Raw genomic sequence first — 26,509 nt, 5'->3', positions numbered from 1 at the left:
GTTTTGATTAAATTTAAAACCACTTACATTTTATTATTAAATAATTTCCATGTCACTTCCCTTCTGAACTTGGAGACGGTGTACTTGCTGCTCTGTCTAGCAAATGAAGCAGTCTGCTTGTAGGCTTCTGTTATTTCCCGCCTGTTATCCCTTCTCTCCTAAAAGAAATCAATATTGGTGTAATAAAAGCTGTGTGAATAATATATACATTTCCTCTCTACTGAGTTGATTTAGTGCCATATTTATTAATTTCATAGAATAAACAGGACAAAAAGGGCTAATACAATACTTGCAATACTCAAGGGTCTTGTATTGCATGGGAATGGGAATATTGCTTCAGTCTGGGTGCTTGTGTACAGGATTTGGTGAGTATTATGCAATGCTAGTGAGTTCTGTGCTGTATTTATGGGCCACAGATGAGAAGAAGTGGCCTCAAGAATGAATGAAGAAGCTTGTTTCCATACAGTAGCCTCCCTGTTTTTTGCAAGGTTTCTTCATTGAGTTACCAGGCTTCTCTCTGAAAAAAAAAAAACAGCCTGTTTGTCCAGTTTCCTTGGAGGAAAGGGCAGGTGTGAGCTGGGGAAAGTGAAATTTTAACAAAAAGAAAGACCTCATAAAACAGCATGACGGCTTGGTTTGGTTCATGCATTTTCCACGTGGTGTCTTCTCTCCGCTTCCCCTACTCTCTTTGGACCAAGGCATTATTTTCTTCTGTGGAGAGGGCAAAGGGAGAAAGAGTCTGAGGGTTATAAGTCTTCAACACTGAACTCAGGCTAAGCTTGGTATGAAGCTACAGCACCGAGCGGGCTTTCCCTTAGCATCCCTCTCCCTGCCATCTCTTAAGTTTGAAGGCAAGTCCTCTATTTACTTAGTTTAGTATGACTTAAATCAATTGTCCTCCTTACACCTCGAAACACACTTCCCAATGCCCGGGTCTGTTTGAATTTTATACATGCCCTTCTCCAGGAGTTTATAACTCAGCTGTAAAAGTTTGTGATGGGGTGGAACATAGCAATATATGTAATCTCAGCCTGGAAGGAAATGGTTTATATAAAAGGTCATTAAAATGGATTTGGCTATTTTATTTATTGATTGAGTTATTTTAGCAGCAAGCAAAAAAGGAAAGAAAAAAAACCCCACAAGATTTTGGCTGCATTTTTTGTTTATTTATTTTTGGCTACAATAAAGGGGAGGGGGATAATGCTTGTATTTTTTTTTTCCCACAAGGCACAAATCTGCAACTCAAGGAATGAACCAGCTCCTTTGGAAAAAAGGAAAAAAAGTATTCAGGTATTCACATTGTTCACAGATTTTCATAATGCTCAACAAATTATTATGTGACTGTTGCAATGCAAATGGGGTCTCAGTGAGATTTAATGTTTCAGGGCCTTATCCAAAGGCCATTGATGTCATTGGAAAAAATCCTATTGAACTGACTTGGGTTTGGATCACTTCTTCTGCTCATAGCCATTCTGTAATGATGCATGTTGCTTGTATTACTCAGTGACATTTTGCACCGTGACATAATGGGCACAGTAGACACTAACATTGGAAAGAAGATTTTTATGGTATAATGAATCTGCCCTGAATCCCAGCTGGATGCTTTTGTTACCCAAATAATTTTATAGACCCTGGTCCTTTTGTTTCACTAATAGTTTGCAGAGATACCAACTTTTGTGCTCTTATGACCAGTTTCGGAGTACTACAAGATTTCATGTGAATATTTTAACATCATTAAAATACATATTCTTTCCTTCACAACTGTAGAGAAATGCTTTGAGAATGTGTTCTGAGAAAATCAGAAGTTAAATGAACAACAATGCAAAAGGTATGTCTTATTTAGAGAAAAAAGCTCATAATTTTGAAGGCAGTCATTTGCATTTTGAATCCTAGAGGTTAACAATCCTGAGGTTAGATGCTTCATCTCTTTGGTGCCATTAAGGAAGACAGGAAGAGCACCTGGGAGTGACCTGGGACAAGCTGGGTTTAACAGTCCAGTGTCTGGAAAGGAGGAGCTAGTGAAGACACTATAGCTAAACTTCTGCTTTGTTTAATCCCGAAATAATGCTGCAAGCTGTCTTGAGCCTGATTGCTATCAAATATGGATCCATATACTTCTTCTGACTCACTCTACCTGCTCCCCTGCCCGCCCAACTGTAGGTATCTGGCTTCATTGTTTTGGACCATAAAATGCTGAAGTCATTTCCCCTTTAATTTTTTCCCCCCAGTATTCTAAGGGAAAAGATGAATGTCTGTGAATTAGCAACACCTTTTTAAGAAAAAGGATGAAGCAAGCAGAAGATCCCATGGGTCATGAGCCCCACAACTTTTCTAAAGTAAAGATTAGATCATTTTCTCAAATTTGGGACCAGATCCACATCTCCACTAAGACTAGATCGTGGGTATGTTGGCAGATGCTACTATATTTATGAACATCCATGCACATCAGTATGGACTTATCCAAACTGAGGCAGCGGATAAGTAGTTTCACAGGCCACTCACGGTGCTGGATGCCATTTTCATGGTTTTCCCCTGGTAGCCACCCCACCATCTACTGCTGATTGGCCGAGGGGTCCCGGCGGCCCCACATTTTGGCCAAAAGGGCTGCCTTTTGAGAGGCCCTGCCCCTCACTGCTGATTGGCAGAGTGTAATGCCCTTCATGCAACGCCACCCCTTGCTGCTGATTGGAGGAGAGGGTAGGACCACAGAAAAGGCAGCCCTCTCAGCCAATTAGCATCAGAGGGAGCGACCACCACCTTCCCTTCATGCCAGCACCTCCCCTCCAACAGAGGTCAGGCTGCTGCAGCTCCTGGCTCCCCAGTGGGAGCCAGTTTTATTTTATTTTAATGTTTTTTTTAATTTTTATTGTTAGTAAGCATTTTTTTTTTAGTAAACTTTCTCCTTCCCCCCCATTGTTTCCATGCAAAATCACAGAAACTGCCATTTGTCATGGTTTCTGCACAAATCGCAAAATCACGATTGGAGTCGATCCCCCCCATGTAAACAAACATGTACAGGGATGTCGAAATGTCGGTTCACGTGCACGCTGGCCAGCAGGTATGGGGGTACACATTCAGGTGTGCACGAATGTGTGTGCATGTCATTGTTCAAGTGTGTGCAGGGCTCGAAACAGTTAAAGGCAAAGATGTGCCTTGCAATGCCTTGTTTGCATTGCATGTTTTCTCAGCCTTCTGACCTGCAGGCACACACCTGGTACCGGGGTCAAGTTACAGCCAGGCTCCCTGGTCTGCAGGTCAGGACCTGGCTGATGATAAGAGGCCTCTAGCCCTTCTTTGGCAAAAGCGACCACTTAAAGAAATAAGAGAATATTAGGGAATATTAGATGTCACTCAGTCTTTCTTTCGACTTAATTTCCCTTCCTTTAATTATCACGAAAGGTAAACACTAAATATTCCAGAGAGTCACGGTCAGGGGAAATGTATGAGCTACACGTTCATTATGTCTTCGCCTAAGAGCAGAGCTGGGGAAAAAAAAGTTTGTAACCCGCCCTATTAAACTTCATTTAGCTACTGTTAATTATGAACCTTGATTGAGCTCGCGCAGTTCTAGATGGAACATTTGAGTTCTCCTCCACAGCAGCCTCATTTAAAAACTCTAAGGAAATGTCAGTGAGGAGAGACCATCTGTTTTCTGAGTGGAAACCCACAAAAAAGGGGGGAAAAAAAGGAAACGCTGCATTTGAAATTTTTATTCTTTTCTTTCCTGTGGGGAATGATGTGGGAGGGGGGCCACATCATTAGAAAGGGAATGTAACACGTTTTAATAGTTTTAGCACTGCCATTAAAATGCATAATTAATGCAATAATAATACAATGCACCATGTTGCTAGCTATAACTTTTCATAATACTATTTTACCAGGTTTCCAAAGAAGCAAACTGAGGCACACAGCAACTAAAGCAACATTTTCATGAATGCAAAAGATCCTGGAAGACCCAGCAGTCAAATCCAGGAATTTGGATGCATTTCCTTACGTGGCAGCCGCTATGCAGAAATGTCCCAAAGAATTTTGTAAACCCTGCAGATGGGGTCATTTTTCCTATGACTGAAATGCAGCTGTCCTCTATACAGACCCAGCACTATATAACATGGGTGCATGCTACCTGAATACAAAAGGGACATTTTAGGTATTGTTGGCAGGGTGTAATTACACAATCTGGACCAGGGCCATGTTATAATGCAGGGCTAACACCCTTATTCCTGGAAAAAGTGTGGGATCTTTAATGGCCCTTGGTTTTATGCTTCACCTGCAAGTAAATGAGTGGCACCAGTGGGAGACGGAGCCAGTTACACTGACGCGAGCACTACTAAATCTTCCTCAGAGCAGAAGCATTTCATACTGATCAGTATTAGCCGTTGACCTTGCTCATCAGCCTATGGAATAAGAGTAACATTCCTGGAATTACCCTTCTTTCCTAACCCCTACCCGAAAGCAGGTCAATAGCATTATTAGCCCATTAGAAGTTGGACCATCCATGGATGTACAGTAGTTAAGCATAGTGACCCACCTATAAAAAGCAGCCTTTGGTCCCAACAGCTCTAAGTTTCATCTCTAATATATTTTAACTATACCTGATCAGGAAAGAAATCTAGGTTCAAAAGCAATGGAACAGAAATATGGAGATTAGCAAACTGATAGATTTCAAGCATGAAGGGCTTGTTACTATAGAAAAGCATGTTATTGAGCCTAACCTGAGCACACTGGAAAGTTAATTTGACTTTAAATCTTTCTCAGCCTTTTATAATAAATGTTATAGTTTTACTGAACAGCCTCTTTCCATTAAAACTATAAACTTCATTGGAATAATTAAGACTGATTTAAAGTAAAATTAAGTTTGACATGTGGCAGGTGAAGCTGTGTCATTAATTTCTACTGCATACCTGGAAACGATGGATGAGACAAGATGAGGGCATGGGCCAATAGGGGAAACACCTATGTCATTTCAGGCTCTTGTTCAAGTTTTAGGGTGAGAAGTGCAGAAAACTGCCATTATTTTGGAACTATTTGGTATCACTCACTGTGCAAGTATGTCAGGGCTTGATTCTATGTTCATTTTAGTCAGTCGTAAGGACCCATTATCCTTAATGCTACAGGGTCAGAGTGCGAGAGAGATAAAAATCAGGAGAAACTGAGGTTGAAAAGCATTTTCCCTTCCTTCTTCATCCGTGCACCTCAATGTTTTATTCCTTTTGTCCCCTTCCCCTGCTCCATTGTTCCCTCCTTATTAACTAAGTATTTTTAAGAGAAGTGCCTAGCTTGAGTTCTTATATGCTCCTTATCATCCTAGCTTCTGAGCCCCTACGAATCATTTTAATGATTCTTCCTATTTATATGTAATTCCCCAGCCACATCAGGCAAAGTAGCACTATCATTCCCATTTTATAGGCAGTGTCTTGCGGGACAGGAAGACCCAAGGACCTACCTTAGGTGACATAGGGAACCTGTAGCAGATTGGATACTTGAGCCCAGCACTCCAAGTAAATCTTTAACAACTGGGCTAACCTTCTTCTATGCTTTGCTGGGCCTTCTCTACCCTGCTCTTTTGTTAATACCCTGTCATGTGCTGAGGAGGTATGTAGGCTTGGTCCACTGCCATCGTCCCTAATCTGATTTTATGCATGCCTCCTTCACACCGAGACCTGCTGCATCAGAGGCGAACCAAAAGCAACCTCCATATGGCCAAGTCAAAGTTGACTGCACTAAACTCATACTTTGTGATCTGGTGTTGGGTTTTGTTGGCTCAGATCCCAACAGGACGGGAACTGTTGTTCACTTTTGGTTGTAGGTCCAGCCCAAGACGGCTGAAGTACAATGTGGTCAGCTGCCTTCATGAGCGTTGCACAATAAGTAGATGTCTTATGAGAACAGGTGGCAGAATTTCAGTGCCATCGAGGCCAGGCTGAGAGCTTGCTCTGATACCAAATGTAACCTCTCCCGATGCCTCCACAAGACTGAGATCCAGCACCCACCTCTGGCAGAGTGTGTTCTGGTAAGATTTGACATTGCGTTCTTCACTGTGATCATCAAAAATGTCTCATGTCACAACAATTAACCATAACATCTCCTGCTAAAGAGGACTGGCATGAACTCTCTGAAGAGCCCATTTGTGCCCTTGATCTAGAGAAATTACTGTGGAGAAATAGAAATAATTATTTTCTCCCCCTCCAACCCAGATGTGGGATCGGTGCCTTGACAGCTCTTCCTGTCCAACGCCAGCCTCGGGAGTAAAACACCAGTATCCGGGGAAGGATTTCCTTTTTGAAATCAACAAATTCTAATTGCCAGTCATGCAAATAAATATCCCATGTTGGAACAATGTCAGAGTCCATCAGGACTGAGCTGTGTTAACTCACTAAGGACCCCTTCCGCCTATGATTGCAGATCAGACTAAATGAAAGTATGGCATGGAGGGGGTCTCCACCCAATTCCAATACTTGAATTCTAATTGCATATATATTAATTGGCCATGCTTATTAAACACAAGCAGAACACTTTCTCTACCTGAAAGTGAACTAAAAATCCAATTTGAATAAAGAATTGCAAATACCCTGTATAAAAGACTGTACGCAAAACAAACCAGATGTTTCAAACTGCATATAGAAAGCTTTACAGAGCAGCTGGGAGATTTTTATTTTTTTCTTCCATCAGACACTGGTGAAAGAGATGCATTGCCAGCATGCAAAACTTCTTCCAGTTTTTAATACTCATATAACTGCTTTTTATCCTTTAACCAAAGGAATATGGAGTTAAAAAATATGGTGAGCTGGGGGGGGAACAATGATATTGGTTAAAGTTTATAAAGGTCATGGGGTTTGTGGATGGGTGGGAGAGTAGAGGAGGATAGAGGTTATTTTTACCCATAAAGCTTTCTTATTTACTGCAAGGTTGTGAAGTTTGGAAAAAAAATACTAATAAAATTTATTGCCAGGGGTTGTAAGAGGATCATACCTTGGTTCTATTTTCAGCTCCAAACAGATTATAGGACAATGGAGCATAAATGGAAATTAAAACAGATTTAGAACAGACGTTAGGAAGCACTTTTTCACATCAAGGATAATAAATGTGCAGAATGGCCTATCAGGCAAGGTTGTAAAGGCAAAGACACTGGGATCATTCACGCAACAACTCGGGAAATAGAGCACTAAAATGGAATGAGGCTGAATCTGTCTCTCTTTGGATGTCTGAGGTGGCTTGAGCTTGCGCGTCTGTTTGTTTTAACGATGCTCTCCACCGTAACTGGGAGTTGCTGAGATGTCTCAGCCTTCATGCGAGGTGGAAGGTGCCTCTTTATTCCCACTTCAGGCACTTATATCATAGGTAGCAGTCTGTGTGGAAGGAGAGAATAGCTTTCAGTGGCATGTCATTACTGAACAGGGAGCGGGTGCCATTCATATCCCTCTTCAGCGTGTCAGTTAATGGGAAGGCAGGAGTGCAAGACGATCAGCAGATGGCTTCCTCTCCCAAGCAAGGGGGAACCAGGGAGCATATTGCCACTCAGACCTTGTAGCTGTGCGTCTACACTGTCTCCATGTTGTTCCCTGGGACCACCACCAGGGAACATATCATGTTCCCATTTCGCAGGCCAATCACACAAGGCCAATCCCACCACCAGGGAGCATATGTTCCCATTTCGCAGGCCAATCACAAAAGGCCAATCCCACCACCAGGGAGCATATGTTCCCATTTCACAGGCCAATAAGCTCAATGCATGCCAAGGCTCAGACTTAAGACACCAAATCTGGCCTACCCAAAAAATCACGTGTGAAAGAGAGAGCCTGAAAATAACACTGGGACATGTGCTCAGGACCATTCAAAGACAGCCATACTACTTCATCCCTGGGGTCCAGTGCATGCGAGTAGAAACAAGTGGATGGGGTGGGCTTCTTGCCCTCCATGCATGAATCAGCCTAGAGGTTGAGTAGATAAGCCTTATGAACCTCAAGAGAGTCCCTGATGTTTTCCAGGCAGGGCATTGCAATTATGTGCTGTACCTTCCTCAGGGCAGGTTATTAGCTGACCAACTTACTCTTGAACAAGGCTAAGTGATTCCCCTTGGAAATACAGACATCTCCATTCCACAAAACCTTTGCTTTGCAGGATGGCAGAAGTAGGTGATAAAATCAAAATGCAACACACCAGCAAGTCATAGTTTCTCCCTTGCCTTTTCTAGTCCAGACTATCAGAGTATATCCAAGGGATTCAAATGCCTTAGTTATACTCACAGAGCCCCCTTTGAAAGAGGAAAATATTACACATAGGAAAACAAATTAAGTAACTTGGCCATGGCCACAGAACATGTCAGTGGCAGACATGTTACTGGCTACATGCTAGATCACAGAGTCTCATATAAAAAAAAAAAAAAGAAGAATATTGGTTAAAAAAAATTCCATTACTCCCAAGCTAGCAAGCATCACTATGCAATCACATGTGTGATATTACTTGATTTGTTTAGGATATGGAATAATAGGAAGCTTGTTTATAGCAAACGCACCTTTGTTTAAGGCCTAAAATAAAATTACTGTGAGCTGCTCATACTCAAAGATGTGAAGATGCCACAGGAATGCTTAAAGACAGAAGGTTTCAGAAATCCACATCATTCAAGGCCTTTAAGGAAAAAAGGAGTCCTGTGTGCCTGAACAATATCATTTTCTAGGTTCTTGTTTCCTCAATGCTTCCATGCCTCATAGCTGAAATAGAAACATATTTGGGGGATCAATAATTTAAAAAGGAGGCTTTAAATACTGTTTTAGGTTGTGTTTAAGGTGTCAGGCACAATATCAGACATCCAGCATAAAGCCGGTACCTCTGTCATGACTTTATTACAACTCTGGATAGTTATAACAATCATCCCAGAATCAGAGATAAGTGTAGATAAGTGTATTGCCATAATGATACAATCAGTTACAAGTAAAATAAACTAAATTACCTATCAGCTGTACCTTGCAAGAGGAAAAAATATCCATATAAAATCAAATGTTCTTATACTGACCTTTCCAAAATGGATCAATAAGATATTCAAACCATGTCTGTAGGAAATCAAGGCTTTTACTCCACATACAATAAGGTATCTTAGTTCCAGGATCTGAGTTCACTGAGAACTGTGATATTAGAAAGTGGCATATCATTATATCTTGTGTCATTATTATATAGCATGAGGTTACCAAGAGGGTAATCTGAGCAAATGCCTAAGGCCATTTCTAGTCTTCTGCAGCTTAGCAGAACCACAACCAAATAACATGTGTTTAACTCTGATTTCCACCTCGTCTCTCCTATGGTGTTTGTGTAAGTCTTACTAGCTTCTAAGAGATGACCATTTGATACGCCAGTCTTGCTCATAAATGAAGTGAAATAAGAAGGGGTGGGATATTAGAAATGATTAGGAGTACAAACAGATACACAATCTGCACATTCAGCTGCACTTGTAGGCTGTGAACACATTTGCCATGATTGCACTGTTCGAGTTGAATGAACGTCCAGTTGGTTTCATTGCAAGATTTCCAAACCCTGCTATAGTAACACTGCACAACTAAGTGTTTTAAGAAATCAAGCATTAAACACTTAACACATGTTTCTGGTTTTCCGCTTTAAAAAAAAAAGCTGTATCATTTTTGCAATGAAACCGGATCACATTTTATCCTCTGGGTTAAATATCTGTTACCATAAAGCCGGAGTTTAGAGGAGTCATGCCCTGCTAGTAGCATTTTAACCAAATGGGGGAGTCACTATAATGTAGAGCCGTACTATAGGCAGCAGATCTGCTGCATTGAGTGGAATTGCTCTTCTGTCCACTAGCTCAGGGCTAACACTGTCGAGTGCTTCGGGCACAGCAACATGAGGAATCGGAAAGTCTAATACTGACTCTCTCTGTGACTTAGGAATGAAGCACAATTTCCTCTTGGCTCACAGTGTCCCTTTTTGTCAAAGCTGAACTCACACTGACAAAGGCTGATGTGCGTAGGAGGTCTGCACTACCCTTGCAGTCGCATGTGCCATCCCAAACAACTCTTTTAGTAACTCTGCTTCCTGCAGTCCTGTCATAGCATCTGATGAAGCAAACCTTCTGCTTGCAGAAGCTTACACTGCATATCGCTGATTTAGTTAGTCTATAAGGTGCAGCTCTAACTTGTTTTCTGCCTGACTTCAGACTAACACAGCTAACTAACTACCTGTCCATCCCAAACAACTTGTCACTTTTTAAATAATTGGTTGTAAAATACACCTAGCTTCAAAATATGTCGGTGATGGGTCATTTCAGGGTGCAAAAGAAATATGTGAGATTCTTGGGACTGTGTGTGGCAATTACAATACCGGGCTGACAAGCAGGAGTTCTGGATTTTACTCCTAGGTCATCCACAAGTCAGCTTTGTAATTAGCACCACAACATCTTAACCAGAAAGTCTGTGAACACAAGACTGAAAACCCTTGGCAGGGTAAATAAATGCACCTGAACTCTGAAAATACATGCATTAACTCTGGAATCAAAGGGGTAGTTATAAACCATTCAGTTATGCAATGACCCTTTTGTGCTGTTCAAGTGCTAAGACCATGCCTATCACTGTGGCATCCAAACACCATCCAGAATTAGAAAAATAGGTTAATCCCTATAAATTGTGATCTCCCTCTTCATGGCGATTAGTTATTCAAAAGACACATCCAAAGTATAATTAAACTGTAATAGAGTTTTAACGACAGTGTCCTTTCAGTCACTTTATGATAAGAGACAAGCATAATGCCTTTCTTTCCCCCCGAATACCCCTGAACTTTGGCAGCTGAAATACAAATGAACTTGAATCCAAGCTGCCCTGAATTTGGTGGGTCAGTTTTGCAAAACCAAAGAGTGCCCTTCCCACCCTATCATGATCTACAGCTATTTCTAACAGTGACCTAATACTTCTGACTTATTTCTCACCACAGTTTACAGAGGAATGAGCTGATAGTTGTTGCTATATCGGACTGTGCAAATTGATGGTGATAATATACTCTCTAGGAAGGGTCTGTACACTTAGGTAATTCAAAATATCTTGTTAAATAAATATTTACAATATTTCTGTTATTTAGCCTATAAACTGTTTGGTGTGAAGAAGCTTTCTGACTGATTGCTGAGCGTTCCAGAGACTTACTCTAGATTAATCCATGTAAACCACACCGCCGTGCTAAAAATTGCTATAGTACCTCCTGGCTGCCAAGTCCTTATCCTTCCTGAGTGAAAAATACAGGACATATTTTCCTTTGTAATAAAATCTCTTGATAAAAGCAATAGAAAAATACTAGTCCAGAGCATGTGATTATATTTGGGGGAGGGAAGGGGGAATCATATCCATGGGATTCAGAAAAAGTTGGCTGCTTCCTGTAGCTAAAGGTATAAGAGTTGTGCAATCACCTGAGACACAGAAACAGTGGAAATTTGAGAAAGAAAAGTTCTTCATGAAGAATCATTTCTCCCAATAGCTTCTATTTTGGTCTGGAAAAAGGCCAGACAACAACAGCAACAAAGCCAACCATACCGTTCAGCTTCCCATGTCTCTGTGTTTTCAAGACCATTGGATCAGTGCTGAACATGGATTTCAAAATAGCCAAACTAATGAGACAGCATAAGGCAATAATAATGAGGCTATGGTAGGGCAGACTCTTTTCATTCCTAAAGATTTTTTTTTCTGAGCAAGCCAAGTGTCCTGGCATGAGACCCAGGGAGCCAGGATGCTTTCCATGCACACGGGGTCAGCTCTGTGTGCGCGCGTGCATGCGTGCGTCTCGGTTTCACGCTACACCTAACCACTGACATCCAGGAAACTGCAGCACCTTATTCAGCTCTCGAAGCTCAAACTTCATGATTATCCACCAGGGGGAGCAACTCACCAGCACAAAATTATCCTTTCCCAGACAAGTTGCAGAATTCACTTGGAGCTCTCAATTTACGCAGCTGACAGCAACCTTGATTTTTATCAGTTCTACTAGATTTGAGAATCATATACCCATTACTGATTTTTCATGCCTTAAGTCACACTGGCTGTGTGCGTGTTTATGCAAAAGGGGTGGGGTGGGGGGTGTTAAAATGGGTAGCAGTCATTTTTAGCAATTATTCCTTTAATAAAAAGGCAACATTCATGTTCCCAGCCTTACAACAGCTGCTAGACTAATTATTAGGATGCAAAAAAAAAAAAAAAAAAATGATGGATTTACCAAAGCAATCAACTGAAGGCTTGTTCTGTTGGTACCTAGCAGAGGGGACCTGAGGGTTGGTAGGGAACTGAAGCAGAGAGGGAGGTAGTTGTAGATTTGCCTGAAGTGTACACATGGAGCTAACTGGCTGCTATTCAAGCCTCCCTTCCCCATCGCCAGCCCCTTTATTCCTCTCCAAGAAGCTGGGGAAGCAAAAACAGCTGTCAAAGAAGGTTCAATGTTATTGATAAGCCCTTTATGTCATCTGAAGCCTCTGTACCGGCAAGTCCAAACAAAACAGCTCAAAATCTGCGTATCAGTGGAAAAACATGTTGGGCTGCATGTGGAATAAAGCAACAAGAAGTGAGTGTGAGTGTTACAGTCACAGTGGATTTTTACAAATGACTGTGCAATCCACTAAGGAAATGCCCTCAGGGAATCTAAGTTGTAGTTCTGATCTCTACATCCCCCACTACCCTCCCTCCTTTACACACACAGAGTCCACTTCCTCCCTCACTTAAAAACTTGTTTCAAGCAGCTCATGCTAGTTTTATGTCCCTGCAACAACAGGGCTGCACAGCATGTTTTTCTTTCTTTCTCTGCCTATTGGACTTTAAGCATGCATGTTAAATGCAAAGCAAATATACCCACCAAAAAAGGAGCTGGCTCTCCACTGCCCACACTCCATTCACCAGACCCGGGAATGGCAACATGGGCCCTGATGCAGAGAGGTTAGATCCAAAGTTTAGATCCTTGTCAGCACTTCATTTCTCTTGCAAGATTGAAATTCCCTGTCTGGCAGGCTCCAAGCTGGGAGCTATAGTTAAGCCCTGTGCTAGATTCGGGAAATCTGGCTTGTGTTGCCTCCCAAAATCTAAGGGGGGTTGTTTTTTTGCTGCTTATTAAAAGGATTGTTTTATAGTTTGCCTCCTATGGCTGTATATCATGTTGCTTCCCATGTTGCAATGGGCTGATATGAATGATGGCCCAGAGCCATGCAAAAGCTAAGCAAGGTGTGATGCCAGTTGCTTCACGATGGTGAAAACAGAGAGGCAACATGGGTCAGCGGCAGAGTGCGGGACAAGCTGCACTAATGCCATCATGGCACCGGGGGCCTATACAGAGAGTCCATTTCTGACCACTAGTCAGCCTGTTTCCTTGTGCTCTCCTTTTGCATGCTCCTGTCTTCTCCTCCTGTCTTATTTTTAGGTTTTAACCTCTTTGGGGAAGGGACTATTTCTGCTATTGTCATCATTCTTCATTGGTACAGAGCCTACAGTCCACGGGGTCCTGGACTGTAACTTGTACATGATCAATATATAAATATATGATATCAATGATGATGATAATAATGATGGGGTAGTTCAATCTCTACTTGAAGGCAGTGGAGATGGAAACCTGACTTATACTTAAGCTGAATAGACTGTACCCCAGTTTAAAAAAGGATCTGGATAATCTTTCTTTTCCTATACTGCTCATTTTCATGCAATTCCCTGGATTATGATTAAAGGCCAAAATCCCATGAGGAAGGCTACTGGAATATTTCCTAATAGGAGGCAGACTGTTTTAGGCATTTCATGGGAAAATAATGTCTAACAATTGAGACTGTTGATGTCGTTTTGTACACCCAGTATGCCTGTGCCCTTGGCTTCGGTGGAGGTATATCAGGGATGAATTTAGCATAAGGAATTTGGATGAGAGGTTTGAACCTCTGGTTATTTTATGGCTTATCTTTTAGATATTTGAGATGTTTAGGAGTCCTTCATAGTTCATAAATATGGGCCTGAGAATACCAATAAATGAGCCAGTCAATGCCACTGTAACCAACTAGCGAGCGTATGTTAAATTTCTCTCTATCTGCCCAATCCACAAAGGATGTGTCTATGTTAAAACCCTCCATGTAAATAGTTTGACTTTACTTCAGTCTGCAGCTGCTCTTGCTTCTACATCCCTAGTTGAAACCCTGGCTGGTCAGTCAAGATGGCAACCATCACCCTACCCATCGTGAAAAAGTCCTACCCTCTTTATGCTGTTTCTCATTTTCATACTTCCTCCAGCCCCACACAATATGTAGAAGCAGCAGCAAAATGTTATTGTAGCATGGCTGGTGCTCTGCAGGACTCAGAGTGATGCCACCCAAACACATTTGACCCCTCTACTCTGCATTATGTCAAGTATCAATGGCACTTGCTACACGCAACATAGTTTATGAATCATCGTTATTATTTAGCTGACAGAGAACCATTCATAAGTGTCATGCTACTCTCCAAGCTTAAAGCAAACTAAACTCATCGAGGGCAAGGACCAGTTCCTAAAATAGCCATAAATGTTTGGCCTTCAGCTTCATCGAGAGGGGCGACTCTGATGACAGAACTTGCTTTGGGAAGAGAATTTCAGCAGAAGGGAAATGAATGTACATACGACTGCCATTTGGTGCAGCAATCATTGGTTCCTTGATTTGCAGTCATATCAGTGAGCCAATGATGCAAGAAGCACTGAAACCAAACCGCTTTCTGCTTCCACATACTCCCTTAGATCTGATCCCAAACCTGAAATCGTCCCATTGACTTAAGATCAACTTTTATGGTAGATGGGATAGGGTCAGAGGGATAAATCCTATGCACTGCATGGAGGGTAGGAGCACTAGGTCTCCCCACACTATGCTAATGAATGCTTTAAATAAGGACACAATCCTGAAAGATCCCAAGCACTTTGTGCTCATCGCTTTGTGAGAAGTCACATGGGGCATCTGAATCAGTCAGCAATTTTCAGTAAACACCCTAAAAGTGTTTTAAATCCTCAATATCTTCTGCACATATGATATGGGCACATGACTTCTGAGTCAGAAAAAACTAAGGAAATCAAGGTCAAATCAATGGTCACGGCAGAGTCACTGTCAAACTCAGGCCTACAGCTCAGCCATCAATGTCTACTCAAGGAAATAGTCCCACAGAATAAGCTCTGGGGGACTAGGCCCCATGGATACTATTCCCATGCTAAATCTATCCCTTCACTTGGGAAGAGGTGACCTTTTGTCCATTCCAGGTAAAACTAATTCTACTCCCTTCTTTGAAGGCAGCTACAATATCCTTTCCCATAATAAGTAAAAAACCAATAGTTTTGCTTTATCTCATGAAATATGAGGGCCATCTGGGAGAAGCCTGATTTTCGTTCTCAGGCAGTTATCACCACCACAAGTTTGGCTGGCTACCAGTGGGATGCTGATACAGGGTAAGAATTTCCTTTGCTTCATCTCACTCTGAAATTCCTACCTAATAAGAGCCCCATGGGGAATGTACTTCCCCAGCCTAAGCAAACCAGCCAGTTAGTAACTAATACTAAAATAATTGTACAGATTACGCTGATTATTCATCTTGGACAACTGTATGGTCATTAAGAAACTGGGGAAATTCACAAAGCAGTTGCAGCCATTTTCATTTCTAATTCCCTCTTTTCAGATTTTAAAAACCTGTCGAAAAAAAAACCCAAGAAACCGTTCTTTCCCCCACCACCACTAAAAAAATATTTTGCTTGTACATTGTTACATCAGTGGAAATATATATTTCTGCTACAGAATTGGTTTCTAAGCTTGTCATCTTAGAATTATTTTGATTTTTTTTTTAAAGACATCAACATGATTATTTAATAATATGGAATCAGTTCAAAAAAGTAAGGCCAGATTTTGAAAGTTAAGTCTATTGCCTGGTATTACATGCCTGCGCAACCCAAATATCTTATGTGAATGCTTGTGCTGAGAACTTACAAACCAAGGGTAGAATTGCATGCATTTAGTACATGATGCCTGTTTCTACATGCCGAACATTTAAAAGCTCTTCTGTAATGAAAAAGAGGATAAAAACTACAACATCAATGCATCAGCTTGTCCCTTTGGCTTTTTAAGAAAAAGAAAAAAAAAAAGAAGAGGAGGAAAAGCTTGGGATTAGTAAACAAGATGAGCATAGAAAGTTAAAGCAAAGGTTGGAATAATGTATTTACTGTAACTAAGCTCCTTGTGCCTTGATATTGCCAGGGCAAGGGCCCTTAAATCAATATTATGTTTGAGGTGTGATGTAACACAAAGGTACAAAAAGTTAAGGATGGAATGTCAGCCTTACCTTTAAACATCCTTTTATTTGTTCGACTGTATAACATAACACAAACCTTACTTAAACATTGTATTTGGTTGTTACATAATACCGCCCTGTGTAAAAGGAGGTAACTGAGTAACATTCAATTGGCCACACAAACAAAGACTACTTTCTTACAGTGTTTTAAAAGGGCTTTTGGACACAGCTTTGTTACACAACAGTAGCAAGGATTCAAGATTAGTCTACCTGTATTAATTAATTCCCAGCTCTCAGACCCTTCAGCTGCCTGCCTGATTAGATTTCCGATAAGTGACAGACATCTCAGTATTTTCCCCCAACTGCGAGACTGAAGCCTCCAAATTTCTCAGCCTATGGGAAGTGCTTTTAACAACATGTAACAGAGTCCCCTTCAATGCAAACGAGAGCGAAGACAAGGGTAAGTCCCAGCAGCCCTTTTTGCAGGTGTAATTTGCATAGTGGGCTATACGATTTAATAGTCCCATTAGTGCCATCTGTTGGGAACCCACTATAATGCAATTGAAAATGTAATACTCTAGTTAAGAAAAAAATCATGTAAAACAACAGAAATGGTGGCACGTGGAAAGTAGGTTAACAGGCCCATTTCCAGGAGAGTAGATTTCATTGGCTATCGCTTTAAAACATGGATCTCTTACAATTTCCCCTGTGATTGGCTCATCAGCAAAGTGCTGAAAACCTTTGGTGTCTATTGGATCCGCTCCTTAGACCCATGGAAAGCAGAGGAGAATCTGCTGCATTGACTTTAGAGGGAGTTAACCTTCAGCTCTCCATAAAATCAGGGCTTGCTTAGAAAAGGACTTCCCAAATAGGAACATGTTAAGAGGTCACCCAAGCCCTGTGATATGTGGCTCGCCGTAGTGAATGCATGTTCTTTCCTGCAACCATTAGCTCATCGTAGAAACGGGACACATGCTAGGCAGGTGTCTGCCTAAAGCTTAGCAAAGTCAAATGGGACCTGGGTGGGGGATTTTTCAACACTTAAAGCAAAACACCTCTTTTAACAACAGCATAATATATGAGCTGGGAGGCCTCTAAAATGAAATTGCCAAATCACTATTGGAGATCATATTAAAAATCACTGCCCATTTGTTGTTACAGTTGATCCATCACAGAATTCAGGCTTCAATAGCAAAGATGGGGTCTGTTCCTCAGCTACTGAAATAAGGGGTCCCACCATTGGCAGTGGGTGTACTCTGAGTTAGAAAACAGAAACAAGGAATGAAAAAAAGGGCTTCTTTGGACACGAGTTCAGTCCCCTCTGTTCAGAGTTAATTATTAACAGTCTAGACAATCTTGTGGCATGAGATTATCAGTGAAAATATTTTACATTGATGCTTTATTTACCGTAGCAGATTCACGCTTGTCTTACATGCAGGATTCTTTCCCTGCTAACAGGCCCTGTTCTGTCCCCTGCTTCCTTGTGAATTCATGCTATTTTTAGATATTCCACCTCTTCAAGTAGGTACATTTGGAATACAAATCTCTCTTCAGCTCTGATTTTTTTCTGGATCCGTTTTATTTTCAGCTGAAACGACGTCTCAGTTCCATTTCTGATTGCACAGTTGGACTGACCTGAGGTGAATTGGGAGTTTGAAGTTTGAACTTCTGCTTCAGGCCCTGGATTTAAATCACACATATTGCTGCCTAATAATGAAAAAGGCCTTCCTTATTTTGGCAAAAACTTCAGTGGTTTCTATATTAATCTGAGCATAATGTTCAGTTCCAGGCCTATTGTTGACTTCTTTCCCAGCTTCTCTTTTTCGGGAATTCTCCTTTTTAGGCGAGAACAGCTGTGCTCTTATATCTCTGTAATGTGGCCGTGTTACAAAGGTGAATAACTTCTGCATTTGTTCCATCACTTTCCTTTTCATTCAAATTAATGACTGGTCCATTTTTGTTAAACTAGTGGGGCTGAAGGATGATGAGCCGAGGTTAGCACCATACATCTGTCTTATTAAGAAAGAACTTAGAATAGATGTTTAAGAAAAAGCCTATCCAAATCTCTCGCATAATAATCATTATACTACAATTAAGACCATGATCCCAATGACTATTTCTTTCTATTATGCCAGTGCCTACCAGATCCATTCAAGACATTGGTCACCATAATGCTTAGTGCAGTGCAAAGGTATAGGAAGGGATACTCTCTGTCCTGGTGACTTTACAGCCGATGCAGAAGTCAGAGGGGAAACTGAGGCACAAAGAATAACTGACTTGCAGGAAAAAAAATTGCACGCAGCAATTCCAGAAAGAACCAAGAAAAGAGCTTAGGTTTTCCTTTTCCCCCAGGCTGACAATATAGCGCAGAACATGAAAACACAAAAACTTTTTTTATTTGGTTAACCTGAAATACTTTGTTTAATATGAAACACAAGCAAGATTCTGAGGGGCCAGCTAATTTTTTCTCTTTTTTCCCTCTTTCAGTTTGGTAAAATTTCAAATGAAACATTGCCATTTCATAATGGATAGACCACCAGTTTTATTTTGAAAACATCAGAATGAAATAAGCTTGCACATGAAATGAGTTGGCATTAGTACATCTTCCATCATTTTTCTTTCAGTCCAAACCATTTGCCAAATTAGGCTTGAATTTCCTCTTTGTTTTGGTCTCCCCAAAACTCTAAGCTTTCTGTATATTATTTACTATTTATTGAAATTATTTTACCCAACTCTGCTTACATTGGCATGTTCCATTACAACTCTCCGGAAAGAAAAGAGGGTTTAAACTAACTATTTTCCCCCCTTCTTCTCTCAGCACACAACTAAATGTATTTTATATTTGGTGTGCTTTACTGCTTTATAATATATTTATTAGAGCTCCCCTACATGTCTCTTTCTGGAATTATAAAACACATACCCACCTGCAGTCTGCAATACTGGGTATTTACAAGCGTATATAGCGATTGCATTATTTTCCCCACACATTTATTCTATATTCTTTCATTTCCAGCTGTCGATGTCTCATAGAAATTAGAAGATCTAGAGGCAAAAGTGTGACCTAGCCATATCCTATAAAACCCTGAAAGTCCCTGCTGTACTTTTATGTAAAGTAAATTCACTTTTCCCCAGTGTCTATATTTTATTATCTCTGCATATGTTCTAGCTCTAGTGACTCTGTTTAGGTGGTACAGCAGAGATAATGACACTGTTAGACGCCGCTGAAACCCAATGCTACATGTTATCCATTAACATAATTAGCTCCAAAAAACCAAATGGAAGAGAGGAGACTTTTCCAAGACAGACAGCACTCGAAGTTTGGAGCTGGAGCTGTTTTCACTATAGCTGCTGCATGGTGAGAATTGTGAGAGTAGCAAAGAGAAAAAAAAATAAGCTGAATATCAGGTGAGTATAGGGAAAATATTGCCACAACATGCAATTTGATAAGATTGGTGTTCTTTGGGAAATCATAAAACTTCATCTAACTCGAAAGTGGACATACCGCTGGTAGAATACATTACAGGGACCATCTTGCACTGATAGTGTGGGGTAGGCTGGCAGTCTTATCTCTTCCCATATTTATGTTGTACTTCTACATACATGATGAACACAGACTCCGAGTTAGGGCTGGTTGGGAATTTCCCTACAAAACTGTTTCATTGGAAAAAAACGTTTCATCAAAACATTTCCCAGGAATGCAACAATTCTGAGTAACTTTTTATTGGAAAAGGTTATGGGTGGAAATTCCAGTTAGAGAAAAGTCTTGCCTAGCAAAGCTAATAGCAGGTATGGCCACATCACAGTGATAGGTCCCTAGAGACACAACATTCAAATCCCCAGTCTACCTCTTAAGGATTTGAATTGATGTCTCCCATATCCCAGGTCAAACAGCTGAACTATTAACTATTTTGGGCTTGGTGATTTTTTCCCTCTCCTCTGCCTTCTTCACTAAAAGCTCCAATTCAACCTGATGCAGCATGGGAAAATGTTAGAAATCTCAAAAACATTTTGTGGGATGGAAGCATTCTTTCCTGTCCTGCTCCACTTGGTTTTGCTAATCTTAGTGAAATTAGTAGGATTTATCCCAATACCATGAAGATAGTTTATAAGCCTTTCCTCCTTCAGCTACATATTTTAACAGTATCAGCCTATTTTTAGGAGAATCCAAAAGGCAAAAATATTGAAGGATATCTTTCCCTTTGAACACATGCTGCAGTTCCAGCCAAGTCATCATATTCCTTAAGCATCGGATCAATTATGTAATAGATGCGACATCTTTCTTTCATAAATATATATTTTTAAGTAGTTACATATAAAGCCAGCTGATAGTATAGCCACCACCAAGTAAAATTATTTCTTTGGACTAATCTTGAAATACTTTTTTCTCTTAGTGACACTGTTGTGAATCCAGAATAAATCCCCTGACTTAAAAGAGAGCAGACTGACTCCCTTTTCCTTTTTTCTAGGTATTGTATACACATGTAAGGTGTTGATTTCACAGGTCCATTATAATTCTTGTTGAATTTACAAGTAATTGTTCATTATCCAACCCACTTTAATACTTCTATTCTTTAAATTATTTCACATGACTTATGGTGTTTTTTCTTGTTACATCTCAATAATATCTGGTTTACTGGGTTGTATTTTTGTTGCCTTTTTATGATTATTATGCTTTCAAGTGACTTTCTAATAAATTTTCCAGTTTCCTAAATCACATTCCCAACCTCTACCATTCAGTTTATGTCAGACACTACAGATATTTTTTTTCTCTGGGTAGAAAACAGTGTTAAATATCTATTTTAGCCAGTACTACTGAATTCTAACTTTCTCAAAACAGTCATATCCATTTTTATTGGTCATTGAAATGCACTGTGATCCATGGTGCATCGCAGATGAATATATTCTAAATCTATTCTATTCTTTAGTAGAAATGATAGCTAGAGTTTCCCTTTATAATTTGCTTTTCTTTTGTACCGCTTAATGTTTTACTATCCATTCTTTTTTTTTTTTTGTCTCTTTCTTAGACCAGACTTCTACCAGGTATCTTCAGGGAAGTGCTTTTGTAAAGATAAGTTAAAATGCACTGCACCTTTTTTCTATTTAGAAAAGTCCAGTTCTTGCTGAGAGCCTAAGGTCTGTAAAAATAGAGCATCCTTTTTGATAAGGTTAATTACCATCTCTGCTTGGGTGGCTTAACTGGGCAACACATTTCCTATGGTATCCTTCCATTGCACAAGAAGATCTCATTTCTATGAATTTTTGTAGTGGTTTGATACATTTTAGGGATTTATGATTTCAGGTTTGCTTGAAAGCTGGATTAAGACTTAAGATCAGAGATCTTCAGTGTTTCCACTGGGCTGTACATGAAGAGGAGTTTCAGACACCTATAATATGGGGAAATCAGGGTTTGGTTTTAATTCTAAAATTCACATTTGAATGCAAGAGTTTGATTTGGTCCGTTTATGTGTTGTGAAATATGGGTTGAGATCTGACATTCATATTCAAGCTGTCTGAGCTATCTGTCCCTCCTATCTCAGGGACCATTGCTGTGGCATTTGAATTCTCTCTCAGGACCATCACTATTTAATATGAAACAGCTACAAAAGACTGAAGATAGGAGGTAAAAGTAGATCTGTATATACTATGTTATCATAGTATTTTGCAACTGGCTTTCTTGTTCGAGTCACTGGTTGATAACATAGCCAGGCGATTCTTTCCCTTATTAGTTGTGAAAGGTAACAACTTTCCAGTTAAAGAAGGACTTATTTACAGCCCTTTGCCCTTTGTTTTAGAGCCAGATTTTTTTTTTTTTCCCCAATAAGCTGGTTTACTGACCCTGCCAGGCTTCATAGCTTAGCCAAGAAACTTTTCTGAAAGAAATTGTTCTGTGCTTGTTCTTTCACTCGCAACTTAGAAAGCCCAGCATAACATTTCCCATGTCTAGGATGGGAGTGATCTGCAAAAGGGACTTCAGTAAGTTATCCGAATAAGAATTTTCTCTCATAAATCCAGACTTGCTGGATATCTGAAGACAGCATGGCACTTTTCAAAGTATTCCCTAACTAAATCCCACTTACAATGTTTCTTTCACAATTGCCATTAAGTCTACCTATCCTCACCTGGACAGAACTCCTTGCAGTTATCTCCAATTGCCTTTCTCCTTTATTAGCTATTCTAAAAGACAGAATATCGAGTGTTTCATCATTGTTTCTCATTTCTCTCTACTAATTTGTCTACCACCCATCAGCAATGTGCTTAGACTTTGCTGAAAGGTGATAGGTGCCCAGTGCATTTATCAGAAAAGCCTTGTCTCCGAAGTTCATTGGTGAATCACTTGAAACTAAAATCTCCAAGAACCTGATCCTCAGCCCACTGAAAACAATAGGAGCCCTTCCAACAACTCCAATGCATTTTTGATCAATGCATAATTTTGCTCCCCTTCCTTTTTTCCAATTCTACGTCCTGTGACGGGGGACTGAGGGCGAGTACAGGATGCTGGTCAGCTGCAAACCAGCTTTGCTTCTTCCTTCCTCTCTTCTCTTCCTCTTTAAAGAATGATAGATGCCTATTGAAGACAGATCTAAGGATGGTCTAATAAAAGATATTGGATTCACCCAAGGAACCTTGTCTGCCTAATGAAGACAGACACATTTTCAAGCGGTTCAAGCCCAAACTGAGACTTTTCATCAGATCCTAATAACACACCCATCACCCTCAGCTATGGGCTGAACACAACTTAGTTCCACTCATCTGAAGGGGATTTTAGCCACCTGACAACCAAATAATCCCTCTCTCCATCTCTGTGAATGGAGGGCCTGGGAATCCAGTGGCAATTGTCCATAAGTGCTTGGAAGAATAAATGACAGACTCCCTGGCACCCTTTGTTCAACCTATGGCATTGCACTTGTGAGATATGAAATTTGTACATGGCGAAAAAACCAAAGTTGGACCACTCCAGGATTTAGTCTCATTGTCCTACATGCTACACAGAACCCTTACAAATCAGGATGAAAAATCAGGCTGTGCATAGACTATTAAAATATTTTTGCAGGGTTATTATAGAGCAAACAATTCTACCTGAGTATGAAGTATTGAGCCAGCCTCTTAAATATATATCATTATGACATATACTTTACACAGAGAAAATGTGTTCAGCAAGGCTATTTTTATGTAAGCCATGTATACAAGTGCCCGACGCCTGCTCCAACTCCTTTTAATTAGAACGAGTCGGAACAAGCTTGATTAATCGAGTCTGCTGGAGCATTCGAATTAGAACGGTCAACTTAGACCGCTCCAGCAGCCGCGGCATCATGCGTATTCAGCTTTGACGCATTTCAAAATGGCAGCAGGGGTGCTTTAACTAAAGCTCATCATATGAGCTTTTCTTAAAACACCCCCACTGCCATTTTGAAGCATAGGATGATGAATACATGAGATGCTGCAGGCATAAGCAGTGGGGGAAAATATTATTTGGGGGGGCTGAGCCCTGCCTGGCCCCCACCTCTCCCTCCTGCAGGGCCATTGCCTGGACAGTGTGTGCTGGTGCTGTACGTGGCAGCGGAGGAGCGGCTTCAAGCCAAGTGGCACCGGGCTCTGCGGGATGGTGATGCTATGGTGCCGCTGCTGTTGCCAGCTGCTGCAAAAAGTTTGTGAAGGGCTAAGCCCTATTAGCCCTGGCCTTTTATCATCTATGGCTGGAGGCATTTTAATTAGAGTGGCTCCCAAGAGTCTCTTTAATTAAAAGGCCCACCCCAGAGCATGTGTAAAGATGCTCATAGAGTCTACCTACATAGCAAAGGTCTTTATATGGCTCCCATCATCATGACACTAGGGCTTATCACATGGTTTAAAGTAAACCTAAAGCCTCCTTGGGAAATCAGGAGATAGCATTGTCACAATTTACAGGTGGGGTCTTAAAGAGGGTGTAATCTCATTGATCCATTTGAGTATTTGACCCTACATGACTTGCCCAAGTTTACACAGGAAGTCTGTAGAAGAGTAGGGAGTGCAACCCAGGTCTTCTATTTTCTACGTTAGCACCTTAAAGACCAAACCTCCTTTCCTCTCTCTGCTGTAGTATACTCCAGAAAGGCATTACACAGCTGTGTGCAACTACATCATTTGCTATAGCCCACCAGACCAGGCTGCTGCAGTGATAGGTACTACCCTATTCCTATGGGTTATGTTTTTTCCACGTGTGTAAAAAGAATGAAAAAAATTGCACCCAACTGTGCAATGGAAGCTGTATTTTCATCAAGGACTTTCTGGTGAAAATATTAGGCACTATTTCAAGACTATATCAAGAATAGAGTTTAACTGGTTTTTACATGTCACCAGAATCTGAGATGAAAGCACATCTTTATCAATATGCATGGTTGCGATATTTTTTTTTTCATGATGAGGCAGCATAAACAAAAATCCCACAGACATCTCCCAGTAATGTCAATGGGGACATTTGTATTCAGTGATTTTCATAACTTGCTCACTTTCAGGAGGTATTTGTATTAATATTTGTTTGATGTTTAGCAAATCTCTCTCTGTTCTGCTGATGAAATATTAAATCTGGGTTCTTTTAAAGACATTTTATCTGCAGCCTAGTCTATATTCTTTGCAAGCATTTACAGTCCTAAGCATCCTGTGTAGCTAACTTTGGGTCCCACTCCTACTTTCCAACCTTTCACTGACTTTAGTGAGAGTAGGCTCAGACCCTTATGGCTGAATAATACCAAGTCTTCCAGCTCCATTTACATTCTCTCTCATTTTTAATGGTTATTATTAAAGGGTCAGAGGTTATATTCTGCAAGTCCACCCCTGTCATTTTAACTCATGATAGAATCGGCTCATTTGAAGACAGTGGAACGACAGGTGTATGTCTGAGGCAGGTATACAGAGCTGCATTCAAAAACGATGCCAGAGCTCCAGGTCAGAACATGAGCCGATTGCAGAGTTCACTGCGTCTGACCTATAGTTCGCATTTCGGTCAATGGCAGTATGTCGGCTTACACCCAATGAGCACGTGGGCCCACCGAAAAGCAGACAAATCGAGTTGTGAATCAGCTTCCTCCCTCAAAGAGGCAAGGAAAAACAATTTTGCACTTTGATAAATAAAATCAGCAGGAAAACAATGGGCCTGACCCTGCTGAGGCTGAAGTCAATGGGAAAATTCAATGGGAACAAGATCTGGACCAGTGAGTAAATATATTTACACCTTACCTCTGCCCAAAGCCCTCAGAGCTGGGAACGGGGGGAGGTGTTTGAGTTTTCTATTCGTGTTTTACATTGTTGTGTTTTTAATTTCATTTTCTGGGGAAGAGCGGGCAGAAGTATGTCGTAATCAGAGTGTCATTTTAGCTTATTATAGCTATAGGATTGTGTAGCATAGAGAACACAGTTAAAACCCCAAATTGGGCTTGTAAACAGTGTTGCATTTTCCACTTCCAAACAGCAGCGAGTAATCCTGGCGGCCTCTCTCTCTCTTCTGTGTCAAACACTAAGCTACTCTTTTTAGTTTACCCAGTAGAGACTCCCCCACCCCAACCCCTTAGCCTCTCCCTCGCTCCCTTTTTTTTAATTGTTGTTACTCTGTTTTGCCTGAAAGCTGCAGCATCTCACTGTTTATTATTCCCACTTCAGTCAAACCCTGTCCAAAATTAACACGTTACTTTCTGCAGCTGCTTTCCAGAGCCATTTATGCCAAAAGGCAAGGAAATGTAAAACAATCGCATCAAAGCTATTTCAGTTGCTATAAGGATTCGATCCTACAAAAATAGCATGAAGTTCATAGGCTGCTTTACTCTCCTCGGTAAATCCATAGGAGCATTTAATAAAGTCATTCAGCTGTTTAAGCACTTGTCTGATCAGGCCTTAAGAGAAGATGAAAAGGCTGAAGAAACAAGTATATTTGTCCACCTTGTTTCTGTTGCACTTTTATGGCAATCAAAAGCGGGCTCTGAAAAAAAAGCAAGAAGCGAGCAGCTTGGAATCAAAGTTTCTAAGGAATCATTGACTCAAAGACTTTTTTGGTCCTTAAACTCTGGCAATTTTCTGCCAAACTCATTGCAATCACATACTCTAGCTGCATAAACCAAACTCTTGTTGGAAAGCTGCAGAATCCATATGGAAAACCTGAATCGGTAGTTTGAAGTCAGGAGGACTTGTGCACCTACCTGCCACGTGTGCATTTGAAAATCTTCCCTCAAAGCCTTTTCATCCAAGACTTGCAGCGCTCTGCCTGGGTTTTACGAGGGTATATTAAAAAGTAGGCA

General features: G+C 40.7%; 2 long non-coding RNA genes across 3 annotated transcripts in view; one reads left to right on the top strand and one right to left on the bottom strand.

The window, feature by feature from the left end:
- Window positions 1–11,269, top strand: part of LOC109280706 (uncharacterized) — an 18,640-nt gene extending 7,371 nt beyond the window's left edge. The window contains exons 3-5 of the long non-coding RNA XR_002087122.2: window positions 1,228–1,290; window positions 1,768–1,828; window positions 3,882–11,269. This is a non-coding gene — a long non-coding RNA (uncharacterized LOC109280706). The remainder of the gene's footprint in view (window positions 1–1,227; window positions 1,291–1,767; window positions 1,829–3,881) is intronic.
- LOC132243973 (uncharacterized) lies at window positions 222–26,509 on the bottom strand. 2 transcript variants are annotated; one of them, XR_009455545.1, is made up of 3 exons: window positions 26,411–26,509; window positions 611–711; window positions 222–517 (listed from the first exon to the last, which is right to left on the bottom strand). It is a non-coding gene; the product is annotated as an uncharacterized LOC132243973 (long non-coding RNA). The 2 variants fall into 2 exon arrangements; XR_009455544.1 differs by lacking the exon at window positions 26,411–26,509 and adding an exon at window positions 12,832–13,020.

The sequence above is a fragment of the Alligator mississippiensis genome, chromosome 11, assembly GCF_030867095.1.
Source record: "Alligator mississippiensis isolate rAllMis1 chromosome 11, rAllMis1, whole genome shotgun sequence".
Lineage (NCBI taxonomy): Eukaryota > Metazoa > Chordata > Crocodylia > Alligatoridae > Alligator > Alligator mississippiensis.
This window is presented reverse-complemented; position numbering and strand designations above follow the sequence as displayed.